This window comes from Rhea pennata, chromosome 1 (assembly GCF_028389875.1).
Source record: "Rhea pennata isolate bPtePen1 chromosome 1, bPtePen1.pri, whole genome shotgun sequence".
Taxonomy (NCBI): domain Eukaryota; kingdom Metazoa; phylum Chordata; class Aves; order Rheiformes; family Rheidae; genus Rhea; species Rhea pennata.
Window position 1 is genome coordinate 140,661,342 of NC_084663.1, and position 26,002 is coordinate 140,687,343.

General features: G+C 34.8%; 1 protein-coding gene across 4 annotated transcripts in view; it reads left to right on the forward strand.

The window, feature by feature from the left end:
- Positions 1-26,002, forward strand: part of NLGN4X (neuroligin 4 X-linked) — a 128,061-nt gene that overhangs the window by 1,120 nt on the left and 100,939 nt on the right. The gene's annotated exons all lie outside the window — the stretch shown is intronic.

The window sequence follows — 26,002 nt, forward strand, 5'->3', positions numbered from 1 at the left end:
TCTCAGGACCTCTTTAAACCACTTTATATAGAAAAAAAAAGGATGAATACAGTCAGTAACACACAATTTTTTGAATGTTTTGATGATCTCCCTTAATCTTAAAGATTCTAGTTTTATATCACATTAAATATATATTTTTAGGTTCTGAGTGATACTACTTCCCACTGAAAGCAAGACATGTTTTCATCAGGCACCAAATGATTAAAGTTAATTCTACATCACAAGGAAATAAGAAATTCTACTGGCAATTATATTTAATATTCTACTAAAAGCCAGTTGTTTCAGCCACTTAGAATGTAGTTACCAATGCATAACATGACAGATTTCTCCCAGATATACAAATCCCTTCACTTCAGCAGAGCTTGATTTGCATAACCATGGCATTGTTATTTTTCAGTAACTATACTCTAAATATGCAAATTTTTGTACTTTGATTATTATTATAATCCTTCTGCCTTGCTTGGCTTCTTTACTCAGAATTTCCAAGCTGTTTGCCAGCAATAAACATGCCGCCTTCTTTTCTTTAACTAAAGCAGAGACCTGAAAGCTAAAAATAAAGGAGTAAGGTTTGAGAATATGTGGAGCTCTGGAAACCTAAATAGTACCACACTGCTTAAAACAAAAGTATTTTGAAAGAAAAGGTGTGTGTGTGTGTGTGTGTGTGTGTGTGTGTGTGTGTGTGCGTGCATGTGTGCATGTGTGTGCGCACCTGCACACGTACATGAAGGAGTAAATCTTTCTGCTTAGTTCTTTCTCTCTTTCAGTCTCATTGCACTGTGTCTCACTCCTAGGACACTGACTTGGATAATTCTTTCCCACATTTTTTTATAATTGGAGTTTGATCTTGCAGGTTTTAATTAGCCACTAGAATAAGTTTGTCCTAAGAAAACTTTGTCGGTTTAGGTTTTATTTGTTTACACTGAAAGAATCCCAGCTCTGCTAACCAATACTATTTTAAAAAAATTCATAAATTTCTTCTGTTCAATAATAGGAAGATTCTTCTATTAAGGAATACAGGAAATCCGAAACGGAGAAATATAAATAAATGTCTAGGAAATAGATTATTTAATATCAAATAGATAATAATAAAATGCTGTGTGCCGAGTGAATAACAGCCTACAAAATTGCTTGTCTTACATGTAATAGGTAATGGCATTTGCTTTTGCCTTATAAACAAAAAGGACTGTCAGGTTTTATTGTACATCTTGCAGACTTTTATGTCTACTTAATTCTGTAAAAGCATATATCTTTCTTCTTCTTCTATTTTTTACGTGTCAACTTTAAGATTTTTTTTTAATGCAAAGTAGCATGCAAAGGGAATCTAGTTTCTTTTATACACCCTCTTCAAAAAAATAAACCCATATACACAAGAATATTTGGTTTAATAGTGACAAATACAGTTTGGTGTCAGTGATGACAAAGCAAGATTGAAGTGAGTGAAGGCAAGATGGATTCTGTGCAATATGACAAGCATTTTTAGCAGACTGCAATGGAAATGAGAAATTTAAAAACAAATATATAGAATACATGAAGCTTTAATTGTGTACTATATATCTTATCACTAGTTAAATATAACTCAGTATATTTTTTGGTGAGGAAATATGCAACCTTTTGCTCATGAAAATGATTAAAGAGACTGACCTGCAAATCACATCTGATAAGTTAGTGTGTCTGCAAATCGTACTAAACATAAATTACCTTAAATTGTAGTCCATACAATCTGATTAAACACATTATGCTTCATTATATGGATCTCAGTTGGCACAATAAGCTATGTTGTTATGGAGACAGACCATGAAATTAGTTTTTGAAGCAGGGTCTCAAAGTGAGTGACTTTGGGTTAAAATCAAATTTTCAATTCTTTCTCAAGTGCAGATTTCTTTAAAAGGACTCTGAAACTGTTCTGTGTCTGTATGAAAAGTTGGACGGAATCATCCAAACTTAATTAATGTTCTGACTATGAGATTTAATCTGAATCATTTTATGTTGTCTTTTTTTAACCTCCAGTGAAAAGAATTGCGGAATAACTCTAATGAATCAACTGTGGTCCCATAAAGTGCTTACTTCAAAGCAGTTCTAGGGAACAACTCATCAAAACACAGCTATTTTTTTTCTTATTTTTTTCTATTTGTCACTGTATAGCATGACCTATCTCTTATCACTTGTGTAGTTTAGTAAAATGAACAAAATTTTGATCATGTACTTTGAATCAAGAATTGAAGAATATATGCACACATACATTCATCTGATTTCAGAATTGCTTCACTGGAATTCTGCCAGTATAAACTAATGGAAATAAGAGTAGAATCCAGGCCCATTAACTGGGTAGATAAGATTACTTATTTATAATAGAACAGTTTGACATGTACAGCTTCAGTTTAAAGAAGTGCATTGAAATCAAATGACACAAAAATCTATAATTCCTTGAAATAGTTGGAAAATCTAGGTAAAGAAATTAAAATGTTCTATTATACATTTTAGATCTGCTTTAAAAACAGCCTCCATTTTTTTTGTGTTGTTTTTAACTCATGAGATTCCAGATTCAAATTTTTGGTAGTAAAAGCTGAAAAGCCTTTCAGAATTTTCTGTGTTAAAAATTTTCCTACAAACCTACTCCACTATCTTTGTTTTTAGGGATTTTAAAATTTTTTTTAGATTAAAATGTTATTTATGATATAAATCAAAAGAGATACCTGTCAGAATACTCCTGAAAATTTATCTAGATATCTTTTTTTCCTGTTGTTCACTGGATGAATGGTTTGTACTAACATATCCCTTAGAGTAACATTTATATTTTGGAGAATCTTCAGTAGCTTTGGAATTTCTACATGTGTTTGCCTCTGTCTTTGGTGGCAAAAGAATTGTTAACATTGTAATCCAGTACTATATATTTGTTTTGTCATAATAAGTAGAAATAATAAGGTAGTTATTTTAAAGATACTCATTAGTACAAGCATTAAAGGACGGTAAAATTTAGCAAATTGCTTTTATTTTCCATGTCCAATCTATAACCATAAAAAATTACTCAGAACTGAAACAAAATATTTATGGTAAAATTATCATTTTATCCAAATTGCTTTCTAAACATTGGCTTCATCTTTTGAATATACAATATCATATTTGTTTGAATATCTGTTGTAATGTCTGATTTTCCTTTTAATGTAATTTTCCGCAAGAATACTTGAATGACAATTTTGAGGAGGTCATCTAGGGAAATGATATTGAGGACAGTCTGTTTATTATAACTTCAGTCTGAATATGGGTTTATCTACAGTGGAAATGCTAGATTGAAGAGGACATAGACTGTTAATCGGCTGTGTTTAATCCCTGGCCTTTATCATTTGAATCTGTGGATGCTGAAGGAGATTGCTAACTCTTATCATAACTGTAGAAAAAATATAACAAAAAGCAAACAGAAAAGCCCTTTAATTTGGATTTCTCTCATGATAACCTTAAAAACTGTATTAATATCAAGGCAAGATAAAAAAAAACTTATTTAAACAACATGAACAAATCTTTCATTTTTCTATTTAATCCTGCTCTGTTCAGAGCAAAATAGAAAAGAAAAAAAAAAAGATGACTTTTCTTTGCATGATCAATAATAAGTGTATGTACTTTACTTACTTTGGTATATGTGAAGAGGGTATGCCTTACACAAGTAGGTATCTTCTCAGCAGCTGTATATCTGTTAGGGGCAGAAGTGAAGTATTTAGCATCTTCAGAGGGTTGCTCACTCACTGAAAATATTCCGTGGGTTCTTGTCTCATTTTAATCATGATAAATAAAGTGGCATCAAAAGGTGGTAGGCTATTAACTTATTAAAGGAAGGCCATGATTTCTTTCTTGCACTAGGGAAACCTGAGAATATTGACCAAGGTCAGTGATATATTTAACTGTGAGCTACCATAAAGAAAAAAAGTCCTAGGCAACAGCAAACAGATCAACAGCATTTCTTCTCTGAACAGTAGTCTGAAGGAAAGGTACCTGCATCTTTAGACTTTTTTTCTAGTAGACTAAGCAATAAAGAAATGAATAACTTGAGCAAAATTGATGAAGAAGAGGGGCATAAAATGATTTCTATCACTTGCATGCTGTGCCTCTGTTTCATATTTGGCAGATGTCTGCTTTTTATAGAATTGAGTATGCACAGCCTTCTCCACATCATTGCTCATGAATTGCAGGGTTTGTTTAACTTGGAAAAAGTCTTTTTTTTATCAAAATTATTGCTATAAGATTTGGTTGATAAAAATTTTGTTGATAGAAATTTTTTTTTTCCTTTCCTTGGGGAGGAGGAAAAAAAGGCAAAGAGAGAAAAAAGATGGGTCCTATACTGACAGTCTTTTGATGTAAGAAATAAGGAAGTAAGTTATTTAGTGACTGCTTTACTAATATGAAGAATAAAAGCACAGAAAAGTAATAATATAATGTGTGGGATATGCCATTTTTTTGAATTATTAGTAGGTAATAATAGTGACTTTTTTCCCCCTAAATAAGTCTAAATTTCCATAGACTTAACCATCCGAGATTATATTCAGTTTCAGGTTTAAGGAGATGTATATCTGGCATGTATCAGGTAATCTCAAAATAGCAATTGTTTTGTTATGTCTTCACTCCTTTTGTAAATTTAAGCAGCTACTTAGGAAATCAATACACTATTTATGGGGATAGTTTAAAGAAATTCAGAATACAGTATCTGTTGTTGTTCACATTTAATATTTTTGTTACTTCCTTTAAATTTTTATATGTTTTTTAATTCATTTGTAATTGATATAATTGGTACAAGAACACAAATTTGTATTGTGTATTATGAGGTATTTTTAAAAGCAAAGTACTTAAACTCAGTTATAGTCAAAAAATGAAATAACATGTTTAGGGCTTTCTTTAAAAATGAGTGATAATGTTTGAATAATTTGACAAAAGGAAAAATAATGTCTTTTAGAGAAAAAAATATAAAATGAGTTTCTTCTCACATTCAAGATTGTCATGGTTTCTGTCAATGACTTGTTTATTTTTAACCTTTCAGTCAATTCTTTCTCTTCTTTGGAAAAAAAATCAGATTTAAAATTCTTCTGTTACTCAAATGTGTTTCCAGCTTTTATTGTACAAAAATCACGCACAAGAAGACACATCCTCTTGTAAAATGCTTGTATAGCTTTCCAAAGTGAGAAGGATTAATAACAGAAAACAAGACTTGCATATAATCCCAGTTAAACAGAAACATAAACTGAACAAGGGAGAGAAAATCACTCTGCACTGTGAAGGATAAAGTCCCCATTGTGTCTGACGGCCTCAAGCCAATTCTTTCACTGTTAGGGTCCAGCAGATCCCCTCCTCCTAATCCAGAAATATCGCAGCATCTGTGAGAGAGGAGAAGGCATATGTCTGACTCCCCTCTGCCTACCAGGATAAAGCTGTGGGTAATCCAGGCCCTTATTTTACATTCTTGCTTTTAACAGTCACAAATACCTTCCGACACCAAAGAACAGGACTCTAATCTAGATGAAATAAAGTTCTTAAATCCTTAAAGCTAAATTCAGATTTAGCTGCTGATTTCTAAATGCTGTTCTTCCCTCGAGAGTTGCCCATTCCACAGGCACTTTACAGATTGTACCCAAATGGCCTTTTCAGGAATTGATACGCAGTGAAGCCTAGCGAGAAGGCTCCGCGCTCAGTATGGCATTATCTAATCTGAACGGGATTTTTGGCACAATTTCCTAGAGTCTCGTCATTACATCATGTTAAAAAACCTGCTAGAGTAGGGGGAATTTTCTTTAAAACACGATGAATTACTGTTTCTTCTTCAAAGATAAATTACTGTTATCATCCTTTTAGTCAAAGAGCAGTGCCTTTGGAGATGTAACGGCTGTGCCATTTGGCTCAGTGACGCAAAAGAAACAGTCTTTAGTCATGTGGGGCATGAGACAGATCAGACAGATGATTTTACTTTGTTATGTCCATTGACTGCTGCTAGATTTCTTTCCTTTTTTTTTTTTAAATGTAGCTTTTTTCTGCATTCCTGCAAAACATGTTCATATTCACTGCTGCTTTTCACTGTGCATCTTCTTGCTTTCCTCCAAAACACAAACCAACATGACTCCTGAAGTTAAGACATTCTGACCTAAAGGCAATGAAGTGGATCCTCCCTCAATATTGGGATAATGAGTGATGTAGAATATTCTCTGTTCTTAGCAATATCGTGACTACACTATTCGTATTAGTGCTGGTTTCATTTCACCTGTAGAAATCATAGAAGATTAACAGTTTTATTATCTCATTGATTTTCATTCATGTATGTTTTGCATAGATCTGTCCACTTTTTAAAAGTTATTTTTATCTTATTTCAAATTTAGTTCAGTTTCTCTTACTTCGCACCGTGTTTGCAGCTCCACACAAAACTGACACTTGTTGAATAGCTGAACTAACTGCCAACGCTGATGAACCATTCCTCTTCTATGGAAATACCTAAATGAATTATTCATTACTCATTTTTTGATTTGGCAGAAATTAGACCTATTGTAACCTTGAGAGATATTAGGGTCTTGGGCTGATTTTCCAAGAGAAGTGACAGAAGCTTGCTTTCACTGGACATTTGAAAGACTGGAAAGGGAACAGAAAGCAAGCATGGGAACAACAATGTAATAGTCATAGATAGTGTGTGACTCAAGCAGCTATGTAATTCTGTACTGTAAATGCTGATGTATTTAGGAATAAATTAACACAAATTGTAAGCAAAGCAAATGCCCAGCATTTTCTTCTCAGAATTCCTCAGGCAAAATTGTTCACTACTACAATGAAGGCAAAAATTGCTTCTGAACCTTTTAGAGCATTGCATAATGCTTCTGTTTCACATCCTTTATAAAGTGAAAGAGCATTACCAGCACGCAAGTCTTCACGTCAATGCCTGTTACTTACAATTCCAGTTAATATTCTTAGAATTACATACAATCAATTAATTATGCTTACATTTTCTGGTGTTAATGCATTAGTTGTTAGTCAAGAAAGAAAGAATATTAGCAATAGTATTTCATTTCTGTTTGTGATATCATCATCATCTAAGGGAATATGGATGGTTTTATCTTGTTACTTTTATTTATTTTCTTTCTTTTTTAATGCAGAGGTAATATCTATCATTATAGTGCCTATGGTACCCCAGAAGACAAACAAGATAGAAATAATTATGAAACAATGAAAATGAACTAATGCTTACAGCTATCTGGCACTGATGTACTAAAATTCCATTATAGAAATGTTATAATAAAAAGAAAATTTGTCTTTTAAAGTACTTGCTGTAGGCAAACTTATAGTGAAGAATAAATTTATTTGCAATGCTAAGTCAACTTCTTGCGCCATTCATATAAGGAATTTTTGTTGCAAATAGGATTTCTGGTGCCTCACTCCAAAATGCTTATTATTTCTGGGTTGGTGTTAAATGGATTTTTAATTGACAGGGTGTGACATATTTAATCTAATGGAGAGCAATTACTTTGTACTCACTCAGATGACTATCCCATTAATCACTGTAATGTTTACAAACCATCATAGCTGAAAACCATGGATATCTTGTCTGATTTAGTAAATATGCAATGGGACAAATAGAAACCTAATGCAAATATATACATTTCTTCATATTATAAATATGTAATAATCAGATTATCTTTTCTGTGGTATTTTTAGTGCGTCTAGGACATTTTAGTAGATTCTGCACGTGAAATACTGCTCCAATGGTTAGGTTTTCACTTGCCATTCGTGCTTTATTCAGCCAGCAGAGGGAGCACAAGTTGCCTAGCAAACTAATTTTTTCTAACACTCGACATCATTGGAACACTGCAAATGATGTTGGTGAATACAGAAGTAAAACATGCAAATAGATGCCATTTTATGTTTTATCTTACACAGATAGGAAGACATCATATCCATCTTTGGTTGTAAATATTAAATCTATTTTTGTGGGCCAACGGTTTTATAGAAGGAAAATACCTGTCCAAACAAAACATGCACTCACACTGACAAACTCATACCGGACGACTGATTTTTTTGGTATAAAATAACAAAGGTTTGCAAGAGAAGCATAGTGAGAATTCACCAGTTTGTAATGGAGTGGTAATGCTTGATCTGAAATTCTTGCGAGGGTTTGGGTGGCAGAATTGATTCTACAGTAGAGCAATTTTGTTCTATATGTTACGATGAGTTATGGTAAACATTCCTATGTAAAAAGAAATTATTTTGTCTTTATAATTTAAAGCTCAACTTAGGACAGAGATAGATTTATCAGAGTGCCATTGACTCTGTATTCTCCATATTATCTTTACAGGGCCGAATGATACAGAATGCCAGATGCAGTTTGTATCCTCTTACTTAACTGAGAAAAAAATGTTAAGCATGGTGAAGTTTCTGCCTTGTTGACAATATACAGCATGTGAAGTTTTCATTATCATCATGTTGGAGTTAAAACTTCCGCTATGTTAAGTCATCCAGCATGATATATTATAAGAGAGCTCTCACCCTGCAAATGCCTTGCTATCAGACCTAAGGTATCTCAGTCAAAAGAACTGATGCATTTATGCCTTTGCTGATGCATACTGCTTTTATTATTGGGACTCAATCTACCTAAACAATGGTGTGTGCAGCCTTGAGGGAATAGGTGCTGGATGCTGCATTGTAATTGATAACTAGGTTGTGTCCTTGGGAGTTGGATCAAATCAGATGTGTACTGTGATGGAGAGGTTCAGTGTGAAATCCTCCATATGGAATAATTACTTGGTTTTGTCACTAACAATGTCCCAAAGATATTTTTAAGTAAGAGAGCAGCTGAGTGTGACAATCTCTCAGAGGGCAGATTTTAATAAAAACAGAACTGAATACCAGTAAATGCAGTAATATGAACTCAAATGGGAAAAGTCTCTAAAAATCACAGTAGATGCTTTAATCTTTATTTCATTATCAAGGGATTATCATTATACCTTCAATTCTCACTCTCAAAACTAAAACAGAGCAAATGAATTTAATAGGTAAACTTGTATTCTTAACTCTAGCCACATGTGTTTTTTTTATCATTTTCTCAATAAGTTATTGAGGAATATTAAAGCCATATTTCTTTCTCTTTATTCAGTTTCACTATTCTTTGCAATGACTTATTTTATTTGTCATTGAATTTTGTTGTGGACCCTATGCTCACTTTACAAGTGAATACCATAGCGTAGACATAGTCTCAATTTTCATTTCCCCAAATACATTATTCAGAAATTCTTCATTATTTCTTGTTTTATCAAAATTACACACGAGGAAGAGCAAAAAGTAAGGAAACATCAACTAGGGCTCTTAAATAATTTTTTGAAGGGAGACAGTTAAGGAATATGTAGACCAGAAAAACAACTGTGGAGATGTAATACATTGGGTGAAGAGAGAAAAAACGTTTCTCTCTCATGACTTAGTCCCTCAGATTCATCACTTCCTGAGTTCCCTTAATGGACTGCATTTGTTCTGCAGGGTACTACTTCAGGATCCCACGAAGTCTGTGGTGGTACATTAGTGGTTTCTTTAAGTTAGTTCCCCCCTTTTTTTTTAATATGACCTGCACTTGCTACATTGTCTGTTGTCATCATCAAATGCTTGTCCCACACTCTATTGCATAAACATGCTTTGCAAGTATTGGGGATATAACAAGACTTGGAGAGGGGGATAATTTTTCAGATTTTGGGAGCACCAGTTCTCTAGATGCATAGAGTAGCCTACAAAATGCCTCAGCAAGATAGATAGCCAGCTAAAGACCATTGAAATACCTCCATCATCTAACACCTATTTTGCTTTAGTCTAGCAATAATTTTCATCTTTTAGCACCTTTGAAAACATGGCCTATAAACATGGCCTGTAACACTTAGTTTTGTCTTCTTCTTAAATACTTAAATACATTAGAATCACAGAATCATAGAATCAGTAAGGTTGAAAGGGACCTCTGGAGATCATCTAGTCCAATCTCCCTGCTCAGCAGGGTCACCTACAGCATGGTAGACAGGTTTGCATACAGGCAGGGCCTTGAAGATCTCCAGAGAAGGAGACTCCACAACCTCTCTGGGCAACCTGGCCCAGTGCTCCGTCACTCTCACAGGGAAGAAATTCCCCCTCACGGTCAGGTGGAACTTCCTGTGCTTCAATTTCTGCCCATTGCCTCTTGTCCTGTCACAGGGGACAACTGAAAAGAGTTTGTCCCCATCCCCTCCCTTCAGGTTCTTGTACACATTGATCAGATCCCCCCTCAGTCTTCTCTTCCCCAGGCTGAACAGGCCCAGCTCTCACAGCCGTTCCTCATAGGGCAGATGCTCCAGCCCTCTGATCATCTTCGTAGCCCTACGCTGCTCTCTCTAGTAGCTCCATGTCTCTCTTGTCCTGGGCAGCCCAGAACTGAACACAGTACTCAAGATGAAGCCTCCCCAGGGCTGAGTCCAGGGGCAGGATCACCTCCCTCCACCTGCTGGCAACACTCTTCCTAATGCACCCCAGGAGACCATTGGCCTTCTTGACGGCAAGGCCACATTGCTGGCTCCTGGTCAACTTGTCATCCACCAGCACTCCCAGGCCCTTCTCTGCAGAGATGCTCTCCAGAAGGTCAGCCCCCAGCTTGTACTAGTGCCTAGGGTTATTTTTCCCTAGGTGCAGGACTCTGCACATGCCCTTATTGCACCTCATGAGGTTCCTCTCCTCTCAGCTCTCCAGCCTGTCCAGGTCTCTCTGAATGGCAGCACAGCCCTCAGGTGTATCAGCCACTCCTCCCATTAATAAGTGATATTGCATGTGTAAGATACTAGCACGAATGAGGCTTTCAAAATATTAAAAAGCAATTTATTCATTTTATGAATGTTGCTTCCACATGTGTCATTTTTAATATGATATTGAAGTTTTGATATACGCTGTTTTATCCTCTTTGTTTTGCATAGTGTCTAATATGGAATATCTAACACAGAATATCTAATAAATCAGTATGTCTTAGCGTTAAGATAATTAACTGACTTCTTTCAAAATCCAAATGTGGATTTTAGATTTGCTTGTCTATATTCATTTTTTTTATCTTATGATCATTTTCCTTCTTTGTTTCAACAGAAATAAGAATACAGTCACCCTTACTATATAAGAACAAGATGATAATTGTTCTTTCTGCCTTAAAAATGGGCATACTTCAAAGCATCTGTTCCTTCCTGATGTACTTAGTGAATGATCTTCTCATGTCTGCTATTTTACCAAAAGTAACCTTTTTTGCTGTTTTTTTCACTTTTCCATTTCTTTTACAAGCATTAGTTGGTGCTGTATGCACTTATGAAGTTACCTTCCAATTTCTCCTTTTTACATGCAGGTTTATTACACCTTTCTTTGGGAAAATGCAGATGTAAAGCAAAGTTGACTATTTTTTGTTTCCTTTTTTTCCTCCAACTGAAAGTGTTGTATTGGTTTTGGTCTTCCCTTGTGTTTGCAGATTTCAGCATGTGCTTCCACAGCACTGTGTTTTTTAAAAACTCTGCATTTCTTAGATTTTTAAAAATTATTTGAAATGTACTTTCTTAAAATCTTATTCGCCCTAAACAACTTTTTATGAAGCCAGTCTTCTCTGAGAAGAATTTAATCACTTACACATACCTGGTTATTTTCTCTCAGATAAATATTTCTTTTTTATTCTCTAAACTTTTAATTTCTCTTCACAAAGTTTTCCTCTCTGTAGATAAGTTCCTGTTAAATTGGAAATATTGTCATTGATACTTTCTGATCTCTTTTCTGTGTAAAGACCCACAAAATATGACTTGTCAGTATATTCAGAAAATTTAATTTCTCTCTAAAATTATGTTACTTGGGATATGCAGAAAGATTTTTTTTGTGCTTTCTCTGCTGTGAATATTCTCAACAAGTCAGAACTTTACAGGGGTTTCTAACCAGTGGATCCCACAGCAAGATTTCTCAGGGAAGTTATGTTGGGACTGAGAAGATCTAAAGGTAGTTCTTATAGAGATCACATTAAATATTTGCTGATAATCTGCTACCATGGTTGCCCATTTGGAAAGTGAGGATCATACTTGTTTTGTGATTAGGTTTAGAAACTTATGAGCAGGAAGTGCTCCTGCATGGTAAAAGGCTCAAGTTACTTCCCATATACTTAAAACCTGAAAGACTACATGTGTGCTTCCATGTACACACACCGTCTTTTGTAGGCTCTATCTTATTCTCCTCCCCGACCCATTTACAGGCTGCAATTTGCCTATCATTGCTATTAGTTTGTGACCTCTAAGCAAAATTCTGGCAGGTCTAAATGACAATAGGTTTGGGAGCCATTGTACCGTGAAGATTTTTAAGTATTCAGTAAAGAAATTTAAAACTGGGGCATCTAAAAGATGATCTGACTTATTATAGACGAAAGAGAGAAGCCTTGCTATCAAAGTTTACATTTAATTCTTTATTCTCAATGTTCATAAAGCAGGGCCAGAAATGAGATAAGAGATATAATTTCTTCAAAGAGAGAGAAGACATATTATAAGAAATAAAAGCTACGCCAGAAGAGGGTCCTAGGGCATTCTAATATTGAAAGATGAGGAAAGCTTTGTGGATGGATAAGGCATATAAACTGCCAGTGTAAAGTATTTAAATTTGTAAGCGATCAGATAAATTGCTGATGAATGAAAGAAACACTGTGCTGTATAGTTAGCATGTTTCTACTGTGAAGCTTAACAAAAGCATGAATGAAAACAAAGCATATAATAAAGTTTAGTAATCAGAAATGGGTTTTGGAAGAAAGTGTGCTGTTTAGAGATGCAAGTTAATCATTTCAAATGTCTTTGAGAGTCCTTTAATTTTCTTTACTTTCTCTCAGCTAGTAAAGAAATTACTCCTGTGGAGACCATGAAGTATTTCCTCTCGCAGGTGCGCCAGATGGCTGTGACCTAATTGGCATAACCCTTGTATCTTATTCTAAAACAAATACTTAGCACGACCTATAAATAACCTCCTGAGACTACATCTAATGGCCATACGTGCTTGTGCACTGGGACCAGGCACTTTGGCCAGAGACCTACCCCATGCTGACACCATTAACTTCCTTGCAGCTGCTAAACAAACCCTATACAGAGCAACCAACTACTTTTGTGTTCACAACTTAATTCTTCCAAGGCATTTTATACATGCTGCATGAAGCACATTTATGTTGTGTAGGACTAGAAAATACTATCTTTTATTTACAAAACCCAAGGAGTATTGAGTATCAATAGAAAAAGACACATTTTTTCTTGGTCCAGATTTCCTTAATACAACATTTGGTCATGTATTCCCTAACTTGCTTTCAGTTAGCTGTAACCTCAGTTGTAACCTTGATTTCCTTTCAAAGTGGAAAGGGTGCCATGGTGGATGTGCTCCCTTTCTACTGACAGATGCATTGCCCTTTCTTCCCCACAACCAAGCCTGATTTAAAGAGCTCAGACCCACAAAGAAACTATTGCATACAAGAGAGAACCACACAAGATGACTGCGTGCACATCCCTATTAATACATTAATTTTTAAATGTAAATGTAAAAAGAATTAATGAAGGATGTTTAAGCCAATGCATTTTACTTTATGATTGTTGAGAGTTTAAGGTACCCATCTTAAGAGTAGCCACAGTTCATCTAATGCATTGTAATGGTAAAGATTCACACCTTGATAATTTGAATGTGTGTCAGCTCATAATCAAGATAATATATGTATACACAATTGGTAATTTTATTCTAGTCATTATTGCTGAAGGTAATGTGAACTTCAGCTGAAATAGAATAAAATACCAAGGGCTACCAACTTTTATGTCTACCAACAAAAAGTAAGGATGATTCTCCTACCTGCCCCTACATGACATATTGTAGAAAATCAAGTGAGTGAAGAAAGTTTTCTCTTTTCTTATCAATAATATTAATTTGGACAATTATAACTCTGTTTTGTTATGTTTTTTTGATGAGAATTTTGAGACTAGATTTTCTTAGCATTTTTCATAAATAACACAATGTGTGACACACTCCTGCAGAGTTGATACCACTTACATATATTCAGAGATAGTTCCTGAAGTTTATGAAGAAATAGTTTTAAGTCTTATCTACTATTCCCAAAAATGTAATGCCTTGCCTATAACCACAAATCTTTTCCTTTTAAATTTTGAACCACAAAAAATTATTAACAAATTTGATTTACAATTTGTTTGCCTTATAATTTCTGTACAATTTTGTATTTGATTGACATTTTCTGCCAACTTACCTTTGACCTCAAATATAGTTCACTGCACTTAATAGGTAAGTTCATTGGTTACAGAAATGAGCTTCCTTAAGCATTGCCCCAGAATGGAAAACTTTTATTGAGTTTATCCTTGAGTCTGTTATTTCAATTTTTGAGGGGAGTTATATGCTCTGTTAGGAATCATTTAAGCACTTTATCTCTTTCCTTAAGTTCAGCAGATGGTAGGTTGGATCTTGCCCAGTCCCCGACAGGACACCAGTGAAGCAACACCTGATAGCAGCCAAATCATTCAATGTGCCCAAGTTAAGTATTTAGGACAACCATGGAGAACGCTGGCTACCACTGGAGAGCAACCCAAAACTCTAGCAAAATGGGGAACTGTTGATTGTTAGTGGACAAGAAATTTTAAGTATGAAAGTGTATCCTGTACCTTTCTGACTCAAGGTAGTATGGAAGATTTCTTACACTCTGGACATGATAACGCATTTCTCAGGTCTTGCTCACTGAGCAGGACTCACTCAATAGCAGGGTTGTTGCTATTGAGTGAAGGAGCAGCCACTTCTAAAACAGTCAGTAATTTGCATGCTCACTGGAAGGTCTGGCTTGGATTTCTGTCAGGCCATAAATTGTGCAGAGTGCATCATGTTTCCTCTCTCATGTGCCTAGGTCAGGGTGAAGCCAGTCTAAGCTTGTAAAGAAAACCTGTATTTTTCCAGAAACAGCAGTACAGATATCAAAGGATAAATGGTTCAAAAAATTTGTAATGGGATGCAGACTATCTTTCCTATATTTCTATTATTATTATTTCTATCTTTCCTACTATTTCCATATATTCCTTCCTATATTTTTGATAGCACAGCATCATAGCTATTTTTGGTTGTGATCCCTTCAGTCTGTCTTCTGTACTTTCTCCAAATAATGCACTTTTTAATATGCATCTCTAAGGACTTTGGCCCATGCTTTTCTTACATCAGCCTCTATCTTTTTATTTTCTTCTTTCAGACTTATATAGACAGGTCCAAGCAGTCATATTTGGTAGTTCTATTTTCATTTTTAGTGTAGGCCCTAACAATCCTTTGTGTGGACTGAAATGCATTCATGTTTTCTGAAAAGATTCTAATGTACAATATGATTATTTGGAGATCTCTTCTTAAGTTTTCACATTCACAGAGTCTAGTTTTGGAGCCTGCTAAAAGCCATATGAAAAAACATTGACTTGTAGAGAATTTGCATCATACTTTTGAAAGATTAATATACTGCAATAAGTGAAAACGAAATCTACACAACGTTCTGTATTACATTAAATGTGTTTATTTCAAGACCAATTAAAATGTTAAAGGGCTCTTGCATAAACTTTTAATTTCTAATATATATAAAGTACATGTATATATTGCGATATCTATTACTTTGACTCCAATTTCATTATATCTACTCCATTTCTTTAGTAATCTCAGTTCAAATTTTTAGTTAAAGGTGAAACCTTTTAAGGGCTAATGAGAGACCTCTATCATATGTAAGATAAAAATTTCATTTGAATTATGAAATTTGAGTAGTTCAGGAAATCTTTTCCCATTTTAATTTGAATATATTAATTTTGCAATTATTAATGAACATTAATTGTGTGGATAATTAGAAACTTCTCATGTTCCACTGTTGTCTTAAGCATCTTCTCAAGTTTGTCTCTTTATTTTTTCATTCTCCTTCTGCAGTTGTGGTATTAACCCAGAATGTAGTCCTGTCTGTTTCTTTCTTTTTATATATATATAGAGAGAGAGACATTATATTAATTTTATTACAGTGGTTTCAGTAGCTTCTTGAGTTTGAAAATGTTTTTTTCTGCTGCATGTTTGCTGTCTTGTGGTTCTCTTTATCCCTAAAACATAAGTTTTCTTTCCAGTATGTCTCATAGATGCATCTGAAAACAACAGTACAATAATTATACATAGTGGCCACCTGCCTATCTCTTCTTCCTTTTTTTTTTTCTTCTTTTTTTTTACTGTTTCTAACCATGCAGATGGATGTTCCTTTTAAAGCAAGTGACTCATCAAGGTTTGTTCATTGTCTCCATCACTTATAATTGCCTGCTCATCCATTTCAGAGTTGCAGAGTTGCATTCACTGGAGGTGTCTGTATCAGTTTGTATGCTTGAGATTTCACTGGACGACTAAAGAAATACAAGCTTATGCTCAGACAATATTGATAATTTCCTTAATTAACTTTAATTAGCTCAATAATTCTTGATTTATTTCTTTTACATCTCTTTTTTAAGCCCAGGCATGTAAGTAACTAAATCTGGAAATAAAATGTAAGTATGCTTCTGCTGATAGAAGTGTATTCACTGTGAGAAACTGTGCTTTTCTTGATCATATTCAAGCCACTGGCAGGCAGCAATGAATCTCTGATAAGTCATAACTTACATTCTTTTGTTGTACCCATCTTGTAAAATAAATGAATATTTCTGGTTTGAGAACTGTCAGCATAGATCATTCATTAGCAATAAATAGATTCAAACCTTTTAAATTAAAAGAGGGTAACTGCTTCAAAGCCTCCAAAATGGCATCCAAGTCATATGATAATTTAGATAGTTGTTAGGAAGATTGTTGTGTGATTCAGTTTATTCTATCATTTTTCATGAACTCTTCAATTTGATATTTGATATTTGAGTGTAAATAAAATTCCTCTTTTTACTCCTCCAGATTCCCAGTCATTATCTGCTTGAACAACCACAGAAAATATAATGCTGGTACTGGTCCTTTTTATTTTATTTTATTTTATTTAATAACATTATGTCTAAACTTAGCTTCATTATAAGCAAAGCCCAATTAGGAAGGCCTTGTGTTAAGCATACATGCTATCAATAATGTTGTAGCCATGTAATATGTAGCATTAATAGCCATGTAACACATCAGGTTAGTGTTTTGATTTGATATACTTGCATTTTATTATTATATTATTATTACTCTTTTTCTTTCTTCTTGTGATTATTTTAATATTTTGAAATACTACAGAGCATTGTTTCAGTAGATATTTTCAGTCTCCAAAATTTCTTCTTAGGACACTTTGGTATAAGTCACATTTTAAAAAATGGTATGGAACTGGAGAGTGCAGAAGAGAGCTATTTAAAGGCCAGAGACAATGCCATACAGCAAAAGATTTAAAGGACTCAATCTGTTTAGCTTATGAAAAAGAAGATTTCAAGTGACTTGATTACGGTGTTTAAGTACCTTTCCAGGGAGCAAACAACAAGTACTAAAACACATTTTATGAGTATGAGAAAAGGCACAAGAACAAATGGGTGAGATTCTGAAATCAGACTAATTCAAATGAGAAAACAGTCCTAGGTGTGATCATTTAATTTAATTTAATTTAGTTTCATTTCATTAGTAAGGGCTATGCAATACTGAAACAAAATCCTAAGGAAAGTGAAAGTTTATTCTTCTTATCAAGAACATATTCATCTAGAGTGTGCATTAGAAAAATATAAGTTGGGCTCACAATGTTTTACCTGAGTGAAAAGTAATAGAAAAAAATATACAGAATTGTAGTTGATAATTTGTACAGTTCTTCCTGTCTTTTAAGACCATGAATATACTGAGTTTGCTATTTCCTTAACTTGAAAAAGCACATTTTTAGTATCTTTGTTTTCCGTGATTCAGAAAATGCTTGTTAGATGCCTTACTCGCTACCAGTCTGGCTAGACGGTCTGTTCTTCCTGCCAGAGTGATTTCAGTCAGGCCGTGGGGGGCACATGCCTGGCTGCACGGATGGACTTCTGTACATTCAAAAGGCAGCGGAAAAAGAGATCTCTGCTTGCGGGAAGCGTATGTTGTTCTTTCTGTGTCCATTCAGCTGCATTTCTTGGAAATGCATACAACGTATTTCTTTTACTGAAAGGTCAAAAGTGGCATATGTGGGATTAAATGAGATTAATAATGCTAGAAGAGAAGAGAAAGCAGTGTAGGATGGAGTGTGGTTTTGTTCTCTGCCAAGACTCTATTGTTTCTAAAAGTATCATAAATAAATCCCGAGTCTAGTAAATCCTTTTTAGGAAATGCAGATTTCGTTGTGTTCATTCATTACTATGAATGAACATTCATTATTACACAGATTCCAGTGGTATTTTGTCAGTGATGTGGATTTAGCTATGCCACAGACAGGAATCATTCCACCTGTTCTTTAGCAGTTAAATAATGGTTGCCTAAAAAGGAAGAAACAGCTTCCGATTTGTATTCTATTTTCAGCTTTGACAACAAGGGGCAAAGCTGATTTGTTACGTGGCATGCATTTATAGTATGGACTACGTTGTACCCTTTAAGCTTATGGGTGGTTTAAAAGCAAATATTCTCAGCCTTTTAACATTAGCATAGATTTTTTTCAAGGATGGATTTAGGAGGCAGAAGAGAAGCAAATTCCCCTTAACTCACTATGTGGCATTCAAGGCACTTAGTCAGAATGTGGCAGGCAGTCCACTTATTTCTTCTGCTAAGGGAACATGAACCCACATGTTGCTCTCAAGAGGATGGAAAGTGTTTCAGTCTCCATACAATAGGGTATTCTGGAGTGGATTTTCTTAGCCGTTTCCATTTAGAGGGCACCAGACTGTCGAATGTTTGTTGATCTAGGCAGCATCACAGGAAAAGTTGTTAAGGTGCTCTTGAAGGAGAGAGGCATCTGGTTTCTACTTCCTGCTTCAGGGAATACTTCAGAATTGTTATTTCTGAGTGTGGGAAAAAGAACTAACTCAACAAGAAACTTTGAAGTTTAAAGGAAATAAAGCCCAATACTTCAGTGTAAAGTATATCAGTTACAAAAGCAGCTAAAATCAATTCTCTTCCTTTTAAACCTCCTTTGACACTGTCACTTTCTTCCTCAAGTCTTCTATTTTTTCTGCCTTGACACTTATATTAAGACTGATTCTCTTTCTTGACACCTTTGTTGGAACACAAGTAAACTTCACTGCACCCAGTTCTCTTCGAATTTCTTATTAAATTCTTTTCTTTTTCTTTCTACTAAAGAGATGAGACTTTCTTTCTTCCCTGGCAGTTTTCCATGCACAAATTCTATGCTTTACTGCATCCTAGCACAAATATTTGACATACTTTCACCATTCCACTGTATGGATAGTACTGTGTCTTTGATGGCAACAGCTTTTGTGCGGGTCACCAAAGCTAAATTATGCGAGCAAAACACTACCATGGGGTATAACAAGAAAAAACAAAACAAAAACAAAAATATCACAAAGGAGATTTTCATAATGTAAGTTAGAACCACTTTCTTATTTGGTCCCTTGGAATCACCATATCTGAATTAGATATCTTTACTGATTAAACTTGTAAGGACAGAAAAACTGTGCTTTCCCCCTGCCCCTGCCCACCCTCTCAAGTGTTTAGCATTATGGGAGCTCTCACATAGTATTGGGAAATAATAATCAGTAGAATACAATAGAATTAAAATTTGTTTGGTCTCCCATTCAATCCCTCTGCCTCCCTGCCTTTTACAGCACTCCCAGATCTTTCCACGTCCCCTGTGACAGGTCAAAGAGGCAAAAGATGACATTGTTTTGGGCAGTCCCAAAGTCCCTAGGTGGTTGATGTGCTGCTGTGGTTTGGGCTGCTGATGGTTGCAGTTGGGAAGGCACAACATCTGAGCTAATCCTGCCTTCCCTTGGAGATAGCATTAGATCGGATCTCTGCTGTTTTATTTTTTATTTTTATTTTTTTTTTTTGAAAAAACTTGTAGCAACCTGAGACATTGGAATTGAAGCTGAAATAAGTTAGCAGTGTAATTGTTTGTACAGATGGACAGATGTAAATCCCCGAGTGTCTTAGTCATATTAAACCAAGCTAGAAATTGTGAAAGAAATCTTACAGTCTTTCTCAGAAAACCTAAAAAAAATGTAGAATAGCTATACATAATGCAGTCAGAAAAATGAGTACCTAGGTAACATGGGAAGGTTCAGTTCATTTCTTCTTTAATTAATAGACCTGATGATAGAGTTATTATTTGTAAAGAATAACATATGTACAGTAGGTGAAACTACTGTCAGGAAGTTGTCAATATGCACGGTAGTTTTGGTTAGCACTAACTAACTAATGGCCGCAAAACTCTTATGGCTCAAATTTACTGTTTGAAGTAAGAAAGAACAATATCATATGAATAACAGCATTGAGTATAGAATAGAATAAAAAGAACTCTTGCTTTCTCTTCTAGCACTTTAATTAAACTAGGAGAGTAAAAATCCTTGCATAGAAAAGAGATGCAATATTGTAATTATAATAAGAAAATAACTCATGTCTTTCTGTATTAGAAATCAAGTATAATATAAGCATAAATCCTTGTTAAATTTTGCACTAGAAATGTGTTTATCATTCCAGTAGTTATTTAGGCACAAGAAAGGGAGGGCATCCCTAGTGTTTTCTTCTTCTTACATTCTTTTTGAATAAATTGAACACAGCAATAATCCTAGCTCTAACCTTATGTATCCTTGTTGCTAGACACTTTAGAAAATTCATTTTAGCTATGCAGCATTTTGAGAAATTTCTTTGGAAGAAGTACCCAGTGTTGCAAATAACAACAACAGCAACAACAATAATTTTAATAATAATTTGTAATAGAAAAACTAAAGATTTTGTAATCTGCACAAAAAAAAAAAAAAAAGAAAAAAAAAAAAAGAAAGCCTTTCCCACTTTTCCACAGTAAACATCTTTGAAGAATGACATTTAGGTAGTATAGTCTTGCAGTAGACAACAAATAAGATGTAGGGATACCAGCCTCCTTCAGCTTATCAGGGTGAGAACACTGTATAAATATTCAACTCAAATATTGCAGGGGTTTTTTAGCAGAAATGAATGATGATCAAAATTGGATGAAGCAGGGCACTGTGAATTTGTAAGGGGCTATACTGATGATGTGTTTATTCATGCCTATGTAACAACCTTCAGTATTGTTTAATTGTAGCTCTCTTGCTGGATGGAGAATTTGGCTTTTTGTTGTAACCCAGGAATATCTATATAGAAATGTTTCTTTCTAAGGTCATCATTTCTATCAGAAAGTCTGAGATTTCGTCAGGCTTCTCAACACAGCAGATATCGAACATGCAGGACTGCGCACGACACCACTACATACAGACCTCAGTAACTATGTGGTCTTACCTGGCTGTAACCATCAGAACAGATCGTGTGGTAGCTCCACGAGTGGACGTAGAGCTGAAGTCTGGAGCCGGGGGACAGGTTTTCCCAGCACGAGCCTTTCAACACACAACGCTTTACAGATTCATTTCCTAGGCATGGCTCAGTGCTGTGATGCCAGCATGTGAGATTATAATTACAGCGAGGGACTATGAGGCCAGGATGACTGGCACTGAGTATTATCAGAGGGCATGACATTTGGGACTGGTCAGAAATGGTCTGAAAATAATAGAGATAAATAAATAGTATGATTTCTCTCAGGTTAGAAGCTACAACTGAGGTGACTTCATTAGCTTATGTTTTGGAGGTGCTTTGCTGTCACGTTGAACTATTTTGGCTCTAAATTCATGCAACTAAAAATATACATATGGCCTTTTTGTTTGTTCACTTTTTAACAAAGAAAGAGGGGAACTGAACTTCTTTAACTTGGCACCTGACATGCAAAGCCATTATTGCAATGTATATTATTACATTAAATTGTAATAATTATCCATCTAGAATAACATATACATTAAACTGTAAGAGTAATTGTACAGTAGCAAAGCTGCAACAAAACATTTTTTTCTTACAAAGATATTTTTCCTCTGTAAACACTGCTATTTGGTAGTACCAAATTCTGGTAAGTAGTCAAAAATAGATGCAGTTAAAAAGAAAAGGATCCATTTGTGAACTGGAGAACTTTTAATTTCTTTATTTTGTTAAAAGATGCTATTTTAATAATTGCTCAAAATTATGAAAAAAAAAAGCCATTAGAAATCAGATGTTTCAGAGACTGAATATAATACAGATGAGTTCCAGTTTCTGGAGGCAAAACCTTGAGAGGATGTCTTCAGTATGAAATACAAGACTGTTTCAAATATTCCTGAGCTAACTCCACATCAGCCCATGTATCTACATTGCACAGTGCTGTATGGGGAGAGGAGAGCTCTTCCTGCACAACATAATGGGTCGCTGCGCCCAAACTAAGTATTCTTGCACCTCCGAGCTAATTAGCTTGGGTGATAGGAATGCGATACAGTTATTCTGCTCCTAGTCGCCCATGAGCCTGTTCAGTGGTAGCTCAGGGATCTCTGCGCTCTGCTGCTTCACACATTGCAGACAATCTCTAAGGGACTCATTAAAGCTGTTTTAGTTCTCCCCCTAATTGAAACTCTGGTGTGTTGCCTGCATTATATATTTATTTATGTATGCTTCTTTGTTTTACAAGTATGTTACTCCTCTGAAAGCTAATTTGGTTTTTAGTATTACATTTGAAAGTTCTTTCGGTTTTCTGTCTATTCAATGTTTTGCCACTTTGAGCTGTAATGTGTGGGATTTTGCTTAAATAATAGACTGTCAGTCTGAACTTCTAACAGAATGGTAGAAACTATTGTACAAGAGAATATATATTTCATAATTAAAACACTGACTAATTGCTCATAAATCCTGCCTATCACTGGTGCTATGAGTTGCTTTCAGGAGAGGCTTCCCTTGTCTGCTGTTTACTAAGCCTCAGTTCTTTCTTTTCTTTAGGGGCCTAAGTTGCAAGTCAAAAAGACATTTTATACTTTCTCCATGTGCAGAGGTGACTGGGCTTATTTCTCTGCTCCCTAGTTCTCTGCTCTTTATCTAATATTGCACAAACAGTATTTATTTCTGTGAGTAATTACATTGATTTCAAGCTGTTCGTAGTCATTCAACAAGTAGTATATGGAAAGAGGGCAAAAATGTCACTTTAATTAGAGTTCAGTTAGAGGTTAAACCATTTCATCTTTATGAAGACTGAGTAATTGATCTCTATGGAGAAAAAAAAAAGAAAACAGAAAACCTGCAAAGCCATTAAAGAGGTGAAATCTGGAACCCAGACTTGAGCCTGCTCCTGGTTCCAACATCTAACATCTGTAAACTGGAGAAACCAAACATAGCTTCCTTAATTGGAGATTAATATGAGTCTTAGGATCTCAAAGATTTAACAACATGCAGCTTACTTTTTCTGAGCAAATTGAAACCTCACATCTGAATTTTGGTTAAAATTTATATAGATGTTTGGGATCCTCTGGACAAGTACTGAAAGTGTCATTATATATGCTCTGTTTGTTATTTTAATTAGGATATTTCTTTTCTTTCTTGATAGTCTTTGTTTCTGTTCATGAGATAAATATTTTACAGATTTTCAATTCTTTTGAAGAATAGTTAGAAGACAACTGTATATATATGTGCAGTTCTGACTTTTGTTGCTCTCTGACTCCTTCTAATGCCTTTGAACATAATAAAAGGCGTGGAAATGTTCCACTATCACTCTCTCTTCTGAAGTTTTCTGGGATGATTACCTTTGTAGGTTATCAACTTTCTGTTTGATTCCAATCCCTAAGCAATACAATAACTTTGTATGGGATTATATGCAGCCACATTCTTCTGTCGTGTATGCCATGTACTGAGTTTATTAAGTTATCTCGGATTTTCAAAAGTAAAATTGACCGCAGCTTTTGGCACATAGCCATCAAACTGTTTGCAGAATGAATTCCCAAGGGAGCAGGACTGAAGCTGGTGTCTTATAGTATCATCCGAGGCAGCTAGTCAGTAAAGGAAGGTAGTCCTGAAGAGCAGGCATTTCTTTGAATACCTCATCAGGGAGTAATTAAGATCCCATTAGAGTTTTCAGGGAAACACATTTCATTTTTTATTACCTCCACCATTAATGCAGGTCTTTTTGTGCTGCCTGCTTTTGCACATTCTCTTCCAGTCACTGACTACATATGGAAAGTTTGGAAAGGGACTTTAGTGTTGAAACTATTGATGCTAACTTGTATGAACAATATGATATAAGTGACATACATTTTAGGGGACAGTATCTGTTGTTCAAATAGTTTCTTTGTAATTCGGTCTCTGGAAAATACTTTCTAATTTATATTTATTCATAGGTCTCTTGTTAGTTTGGGTTGACTACCAGAAGTAATGTTAACAGCACAAGCTGTATAGTGTCTTCTTGTAGAAAATCTACAGATCTACAGATCTTGTAGAGAGATTTCTCTTCGAATTTTAGGTGGAATTGATATTACAGTTCTCTGTTAAATTCCTGCCTTCCTATATATCATTTCCAGGTCCGTTTGCTGCATGTGCATAAGCACTGGAACAAGCATTATGTGGATATACACCTATGGTTTGCCATTCCAGCAAGGTTTTTAGACTATACCCTACAGCCATCCTAAGAGCTTTCTCATAAAGCTCATGTTATGTTTAGGTATGCTGAGAATAAAGCAAGGACTATAAGGGCCCTTTGATCCTTTTAGGATCTTTAGGCTCCACAAGCATATACTCATGTGTACATATAATAGAATCAGTTTTGGAAAATAGAGGATACTAAATTGAATATGGATTGAAGCAGGATCTTTACTGTTCTAACTTTGACCTTTTCTATTTCATTTTCCCTAAGCTGCTGAAGGTCTACTTTTTCCTCTGGTATTGTCTTGTTTACATCAAATGAATACTGTAAAATAGTCTTCATTCCATCTACAAATAATAAAAATGATATTTTATTTTAGAAACAGACATATTGTTTCATTATGTGAATGAATATAATCTATGACTATCCTAAAGTCAGTACTTGTTTCACTGTCTTTTATGAAGATACATTTCTATTCTACAAGTGCAATAAATAGGAAGACTGTCCTGTTTAAGATTTGAATTAGGGCATCTATATTTTAGCAGTGAAAAAACTGATAATATAATGACATAAGATAAATCATTTTCAGTGTCCTATTCAGAGTGCAGGAGGTGCAAAATGTATAGCTACAGCATTCTGAAGAGAGTAAATCATGTTAGGTAGAAAATTCATGCTGGGGTCAAAACCTGAGACTGGAACTTTTAAAAGCATTACTAAGGTTCCTCACAGTCCTGTTTTTTTCTCTATTAGTTATGTACTTCACTTTAAATTTCAAACACCTTTGACACTGTGGTAATTCAGATGCATGAATATTGCATTTTATAAATTGGTGAATGTAACTATCAACAAATATTCATGAAGTTGCGTGTTAGTACAAAAAAAACCCCTCTTCTCTACTAACACTTTATTTTCATATGCCAGTCTGCATTTTTTTCAAATTCTCCATTATAAAATCTACTTTGTATGTTACTGTTATATATATCTAGAATCTATATCACATCAATTTTTTTTCATCGTGAATATGAAATACCACAGACTTCATAAGCCAAAACAGCATTTTGCTGATGACTTTGCTTGTGGGTGACAAACTGCTGAAGTTTCCATTCAACTAGATGGTACTTTTTCCTCATTAACAGAAGTCTCATTAATATAGCTTAGCTTGTCATATCATGAATCTTTGCTGCTTGGGTGAAGGAAGGGCACAGCACTTTTCTCTAAGATGGTAGAAAATTCTAGAAAAAAAAAGTTCTACTAATTATAAGGAAATTTAGATGTTTTAGCATAAGCCTTAGAGCAAGAAATTCAACCATATACCCAGATTTTTCCTTTAAAGGCTTTGCATAATCTAGAAAGGAAGACTTTTCAGCTTACTTAATGTTTATGAGATTCTGACCTGATTCTGAGTTTAACATTTTTGCTGTAGAAAAGAATCAGTCTTTGCAG